Source organism: Corapipo altera, unplaced genomic scaffold (assembly GCF_003945725.1).
Source record: "Corapipo altera isolate COAL_440 unplaced genomic scaffold, ASM394572v1 180, whole genome shotgun sequence".
In the NCBI taxonomy this organism is placed as follows: domain Eukaryota; kingdom Metazoa; phylum Chordata; class Aves; order Passeriformes; family Pipridae; genus Corapipo; species Corapipo altera.
The window spans coordinates 1,208,782-1,216,219 of record NW_020884915.1 but is presented as its reverse complement, the minus strand read 5'-3'; the positions used below and the strand labels follow the sequence as shown (position 1 = coordinate 1,216,219).

Sequence of the window (7,438 nt, the reverse complement as noted above, 5' to 3'; positions counted from 1 at the left end):
GGCCCCGGGGGGGAAGCGCGGGGGTCGAGCCCGCACCTCGGCCCGGCCCGGCCCGTCCGGGCCGCCCCGCACCGCGTCCCCCTCCCCGCATTCCCCGCGGCTGCCCCGCGTCCCGTCCTGTGACTCCGTGGTACAGCATTCCCCCCTCTCCCCGCATCCCCCGGGGCTGCCCCGTGCCCCGTCCCGTCCGTCCCGGGACGCCGCGGTACCGCATCCCCCCTCTGGCCGCATCCCCCCGGCCCCGCGTCCACGCAGCAAAACGCTCCAGAAACGCAACAGTTTGTCCCGCGGGGGCTGCGACCCCCGGGAGTGTCCCGCGTGGGAACTCACCGCTCTTGACTCCACATCCCACGGGGGAGAGGAACTGCCCGCGAGGCGCTGGTCACATCTTTTCCAACTGTTTTAATTCCCCATCTCCAGCCGGAGCCGGTGCTCGCCGCCCGCCTCCTCAGCCATACTGGTGCGGTACTGGCGCGGTACTGGCGGCACTGGGCTCCCAGAACTTCTCAGCTGCGTTGCACTTCGATTTGAGGCGCGTGTGGCCGCGCCGGGGATGCGGCGCGCAAAGAACGCGACTGGCTGGGAGAGAGTTTATTTTGTTTATTTCTGCTCTTCCTTCCCCTCCCTCTCCCAGTTTAGCCCAGGAACTCCTGCAGCATTGGTTAATCCTCCAGGAGGGAGAACTGCTGAGATCTTTAGCGAGCTCTCCCCTACCACGGATACTTCCTATAGCTCCAGCGTCTCTGTGAGGGATGTACAGCTACGAGATGTGAAGGTATTTAGAAAAAAAAGTAGTGGTTTCCAAGTCAGGCAGATTCCTGCTGGGAAGTGAAGCTGGGGTTTAGGAATGGAGCTACATTTATAAAAAATAAACCTCTTGGTGTTCGCCTTGGTTATAAATTCAGGGAACATTCACCTCCAGGTTTGTTCTGACAGCAGCTACTTGCTGGTTTGTTTTAATTTGTACAGAGTGAAGGTTTTTAGCAGTTGGGAGAGAAGGGAGGCTGCAGGTGGTGAGGCAGGTGCTTGGATGGGGTGATTTGGAGGACATCCAGACCTGTGTCTGGGGTGGGTACAGGGACAGTGACCATGGCCAACGCTACCCCTCACCTTGGTGACCATCACAGATCTTTCAGGTTCTTCTGACCAGGGGAACCTCGTGGGGTTACTTCTGCTATGTTCACCCATGGACAAGCTCAGCTGCTGCTTAAGTTCTCCAGATGCACTGGAGGTGTTGAAAGTTGGGGTCAGCTCTAGCAATGCCAACCCAACCCTGGTGTCCTGATGTGTCCCCACCACAGCTACAGTCACAGAAGGTGCTTTGGCACAGTGTTCTGGGGAGGGTTTTTCATGCCTGGCCTGGGATTTGGAGGGTGGACCTGAGGTCTGGGGATCCAGCAGGAATCACCTGACAGGACCTTAGGAGGTCCCACAGGGTAACTGAGGGATCTGGGCTTTAATTGTTTTACAGCATCCTGATTGCACTGGTTGGTAAATTCAGTTCACGGGATTCATTCAAGGGAAGTTTATAGATCTGATGCCTAGAAAACTGGAAAATACACAAATTTTAAAAAGTATTCCTGACTGGAAAGGACAAAATGTCTCTGTGGGCTTTGTGAAGTCAGAATGGATGAAATCAGGAGGCAGAGACAGGGAGAGCTGCTTGCTCCAGGCCTGAGCCCAGAGGATTCCACCCAATCCAACATCTCCCCACAAACCAAGGAACATTCTGTTGGAAAATAACGTGGAATTTGCTTCCATTCACAGTAAATACTTTTTGCATGGAGGCTGAGCTAGTGTCTTATTCAGATAAAAAGGTGTTCACGAAATATTTGTTGAGCAGGTTCCTCGACAGCCATGTGTTATTCCCAAGGCAGGCTGTCTGTGCAGGTGATGCTCTCCCCAAAACCTTCCCCTTCACACTCCCAAACCAACCCTGCTTTTGTTGCATTCCCACAGAAGAGCTATAAGGCTTGGAAATTAATTGTGCCACTCTCCTCCTGTTTCGAGGAGCACCACCAATGCACTTCTTAAACATTTAAAAAGATCATCTATTTTTCACATGCTGATTGTGCTCCTCGGAAAAGGAAGGTTGGTTATGCTCCAGCCTTTTAAATCAACAGTGCTGAGGGTTAAATACTTTAGTGGGAAGTGTCAGGGATGTAAGAGGACATTGACTGAAGCGCTGGCCCCTTCCTTAAGGATCTGTCTTTCTGCTCCGCCCGGAATCCCCCGGCTCAGAGCCCTCCTGGCAGCGGGGTCGGGGGGTGGGAGGTCACTCCTCGCGTGGACACGAGTTCAAGATAGAATGTGGCAGCAGGACCCACCAGGGACCACACCAGCCAAAATCACAGCGACTCCTCCTCCAGCAGCCCGAGCGGGCTGTCAGGCGCGCAGGAATGCAGCCGCTTCTCCCTCCCTATCAGGGATTCCAAGAGAAAGCAGCAGCGACAGGGAATGTTTGCCTCCAGGCCTGTTTGCCAGTGCAAAAATGTTGCGACCTGCTGATGGAGACAGGTGAGGGAAACGTGAGCGCTCGGAAAAAATAAACAGCAGCGAGAAGAATATCGAATTGAAATAGTGCTATCAGAGAACTCCACCAGCAGACTCTGCTGGAAATTATCTGAGACACCACGGTACAAAACTGCTTCCTTTTCACAAGGAAAATGATCTAATCAAGATGTATGTGCATGACAATACGCTTGCAGGGAAAGGAAGTTGGAGTTATCTGCTTCAATTACTGCACTTAACAGTGTCCCTGTCCTGAAGGAGGAGGTGAATAATAAATATAAACCATTTTTTTCCGAATCTGTAACTGAGTTGAGTAACTCAGCTCACATTGAGTAGCACAGGAAGCAAGAGAAGGAGAAGTTACAAGGTGAATATTCACAGGATATTGTGAATATTTCTGGGCAATGAAATATGAAATGAAATATTAAATATTACATGAAATGCTGACTTGCAGACAGTGGTACCTTGATATTCTACAGGACACCAGGATGTGCCCATGAGGGAGAACTGTTTGTGAGCTCCTGGCATGAGAAGGGAAATTGGAGAAGGGTTTTAGGACCCCTTAGTTGGCAAGTTTATATCATAGAATCAATCACAGAATGGTTTGGGTTGGAAGGGACCTTAAAAATCATCTTGTTCCACCTCCCTGCCATAGGCAGGGACACCATCCACTAGATCCTACCTGTGTCCATCAATATGGGACTGGCTAAAGAAATCATCTCTTCCCCTTGCTCCTATTCCTGCTCCATGCTCTGCATCCCAGCAGAGGATCTTGTCGGGGCTGGGACATCCCCAGGCTCAGACACCGCATCCCTTCGCTTGCTGGAAGAACATCAAGGGTCAAATTCACAGTAGATCCTGGATCATGTTCTGCAGCCAGAACCCAAATCAGAAAGGCACCCAGGCATATCCCACTATTCCAATGAGTATTTCCTTCCATTCAGGTTATGTATCGTTACAGCATAAATTATGGAAAGGGCTGGAATTCCTGTTTGAGCAGCTTCATGAAAAACTGAACTTTGACTGAACACAAACAGCAAATAAAGCGGGAAACGAGATAAAAAATGATGCAGGCCTTAGTTTCTTTGAAGGTGAAATGACTGATCCCCAGGTGTCAGCACCTCAGAGACCCGCTCAGGTATGTTTTGAACCCACTAAATAATGGATTTGAGTGTGTTTTCTTTTGTCTGCTTTGTTTTGGGTGCAATTATATCCACAATCTGCTTCTCTGCTGCATTACTAGCAAAGAAAAGTTGTGTTTTGTTGACAGAATTCAGTTCACAATCAGATGATCAGTTTTTACAAGGCTCAGAGGTTTAACTGCTTGACTAATAAGAATTTTGTGTGATAGAGGTAAGAGCTTATTTATTATTTATTGCTTTTATTTTAAGGTAACAGCAGTGAAATTTAGATATGAAACAAGATGCATGTTTTTGAAAAGAAATCCTTATACCTGTATGTCAGCACAGAACTGAAACTGGACAGGCTGACATGACAAATCTGAGAAAAAAAGAATTGTGGGGATAATTCCGTTAATTCATTAGTGCATCCTGAATATTAGCAGTGTCAGAAGGTGTTTGCTTCCTGCAATGCTCCATTCTGGTGACCTGCTAAAAAGTAACACTAAAAATACACTCCACTAATTTATTTATTTTTGGATTTTTGAAGTGATGTATTTATGTCCTAATTTTGCTCTTGTTTCACAGCCTTTTATAGGACTCTTGGACAGTTTATAGACACCAGTTGACACCTATAAAGTTCACCTGAAGCTGTTCAGAAGTTTAAAACACCTCATTGCAATTTATCTGGAACTATTAATGCACAAAAGGGCAAAAATTGATTAGAGTGGCTGAGGAACTCTTCTGTCCTGTCTTTAAAAAGTGGATGTAAACCTGTCACCTTTTACAGGTGTCCTCACACTGCTTCAACTAAACATATATTTGGAGAGGAGATCTGGCATTTCTCTCCCAGCCCAGAGTCCTGCTGCTCCTGGTGCCAGGTCCAGAGCAGGGATAGGGTGTGAGGCAGCTTCTGCAGCATCAGCAGCATCCGCTTCATCAGCATCATCAGGATCATCAGGATCAGCATCTTCATTCCTTCCCAAGAAAAGTACTGATACCTCACCTGTGGCCATGTGCTGGTTTTTTAATTTTATTTAATTTAATAAATTCAAATCAACAACAACAACAACAAAAAAGAAACAGGAGAGAGAAAAAACCCCCCCTGATTATGTCACTTTGAGAGCTTTGCCAGTGCCAGGCTGCCCCATAAGGGCTTCGTCTATCCCAGGTTCGGATGATCCAGGCAATGGGGTTTTGATGGCTTCCCAAGACATGCTCTCAGTGTAACATCCCTGAAGTTATTTGGGGTTTTTCAGCATCTTACAACTTTCTTTGACGAGATCAGATACTAAAAGAGACAAAAAACATGACTTGAAATTTGCTCTTTATCCATCCTGTGGCACCCTGGAAAAAAAGGAGGCTCAGGAAAGACCTTGTCCATTCTCTGCAACTCCCTGACAGGAGGGGGGAGCCAGCTGGGGGTCGGGCTCTGCTCCCAGGGAACAAGGGACAGGATGAGAGGAAACAGCCTCAAGCTGTGCCAGAGATGGTTCAGGTTGGACATCAGGAGGAATTTCTTCCTGGAAAGGGTGTTCAGGCGTTGGAAGGGGCAGCCCAAGGAGGTGGTGGAGTCCCCATCCCTGGAGATGTCCAAGGAAGGACTGGACATGGCACTCAGTGCCCTGGGCTGGGTGACAAGGTGGGGATTGGGCACAGGGTGGACTCGATGGGCTGGGAGGGCTTTTCCAATCTCAGTGAACCTGTGACAGTGTGATCTCTCCTTTAAAGTTGATATTTCCAAACTAACCTAAATATTCAGGAAGGCCAATAGTTATGTATTTGTTTCCCCTGGAAGCTGAGAGGCTCTTGGAATCCCATGGCTGCAGCACCTGCAACTGTAACAGCCTGGAATCTCAGGTTGATCCTGCTCCTCACAATTACGTCAAGTTTGATCATCTGCAAAAAGCTGCCTCCTCACTGGGTATTTATCATCTCTCAGACAGGAGCAGACAGTGATCTTTTACTCCCTCATGCAACATTTCCACAAGCATTATATATTTCAGAGACATTTTCATGTATGTATATGCTAGGAATTGTATGCAATATTCCAGAATGGTTCCACCAGTAGCGTTCAGGGAAACATTATGGCATTAACCACCTCTCACCTCACCCATTACCGTGTTTCTTTTCCTAACATGCAGCAGTAGAAGAAGCATCTGATTTCCTGTTTAAGTGCCATATAATCACTTGTTACACATAACAGCACACTTCCTTTTAATGCTTAAATCCTGGGAGTTGTGATTTCCTTCACTGAGCCTCTGTCAAACACTGAGCCCACCAGACCCCATCCCTGGAATAAAACAGGCTGAGGGCTTCACCAAGTCCTCTTTGGATATGGACACAACATTTAATATTGATGTAAAAAAGGTAAGTTATGGAGAATGCACACCAACTCTCGGTAAGTTTTCTTCCAGCAATTAATTATTCCTACTAGTGCAATTTTCTTATTTTCTAGACAAATATACCAAATCTTCACGGTTTGGTTCTGGACCTTGTGCTTCATCTGCCCCAGGCAGTGGGATTTGGTGCTCAGTGAATTCATTGCAGTGTTTGAATCTGAGCACAAACCAGACAAGCTGCTGAACACTCGAGCTTGGACAGATGAGATCCTAACTTATAAGGAACAATATTTCACTCAAAGATTTAAATGACTGTATTTATTCATTTAAGAGGACTCTGCATGTGCCCTTTTAGTGCCCCAAGCACAAGGCTTGGACTCAGGACCCCCAGGCTCCCATTTCCCCTGTCCCAGGAGCCTCCAGCCCAGCCAGGATCCACTGAGCACATCCCTGGCCTGGGGACATGAGGTTCTGATGCTCAAGGAGGCTCAGGGGGAACCTTGTCACCTTCTACAACTCCCTGAGAGGAGGGTGGATCCAGGTAGGGGTCAGACTCCGCTCCCGGGGAACAAGGGACAGGACAAGAGGGAATGGCCTCAAGCTGTGCCAGGGGAGCTTTAGGTTGGACACTGGGAAAATTTCTCCATGAAAGGGCTGCCCAGCCCTGGCACAGCTGCCTAGGGCAGGGGTAGAGTCCCCCCCCCGGAGGGATTTAAAAGCCGTGTAGATGTGGCACTTGGGAACATGGGTTAGTCATGGTCTTGGCAGTGCTGGGGGCTTTTCCAACCTGAACAATTCTGTGATTCTTTGATTCTGTGATTTTATGTGTGCAGCATCCACAGGGCTCCCTCAAAATGCACACCCCCCGTGTGGAGGGGTAGATTTGGTAAGAAATTACTGGGTTTGGTTTCCTTCAGCTCCTGGGGAGGGCAGGCTGGGGCTGCGGGGGCTGTGCCAGGTGCTGCTCACCGCTTCATCAGGAAGAAAAGGGAAGCTCAGGTGGGTGCAATAATTACAGCCAGGATTTATTTGGTGAATCTTACATGCCTGGGGTTCTTTAGGATTGCTTCAACTGAGGGTTGCTCCTGGTGGTGGGTTGTCTCCTTGTACACAAGAAAACTTGTGCGGGTGGAGGCTTCTCCATGTGAATGATCCTGACCTGGTGGCAAGAAGAGTTTACCTGCCCTGGTGGGATGAGTGGAAGTCTGCTGGGTTCCTTAAGGTAAGTAAACTAGGAAACATTAGAGCATCAGCCTTGGATGGTTTAAAAGCACAATAGCCTCTAAGTGTTTGTGTGCAGGAACTCTGAATTTTGGATTTATTGGTGGGGCAGTAAGTTGGCAGGATAGCTTTAACATGAAAACATTGTGGTGACATCCCCTCCCTGAAGCTGGTGGGAGCTCAACAATTCCCTTGGAGGGGAAACCTGAACCTCTGGGTCCTCAGAGTCATTTTTGGGAGGAGTGG

The 7,438-nt window shown here is 48.4% G+C and overlaps 1 long non-coding RNA gene across 2 annotated transcripts; it reads left to right on the top strand.

The window, feature by feature from the left end:
• The first annotated feature begins 56 nt into the window (after positions 1-56).
• Positions 57-4,712, top strand: LOC113952796. 2 transcript variants are annotated; one of them, XR_003529655.1, is made up of 4 exons: positions 57-130; positions 421-775; positions 3,456-3,649; positions 4,218-4,712. It is a non-coding gene; the product is annotated as an uncharacterized LOC113952796 (long non-coding RNA). The 2 variants fall into 2 exon arrangements; XR_003529656.1 differs by lacking the exons at positions 57-130; positions 421-775 and adding an exon at positions 2,183-2,517.
• The last annotated feature ends 2,726 nt before the right edge of the window (positions 4,713-7,438 follow it).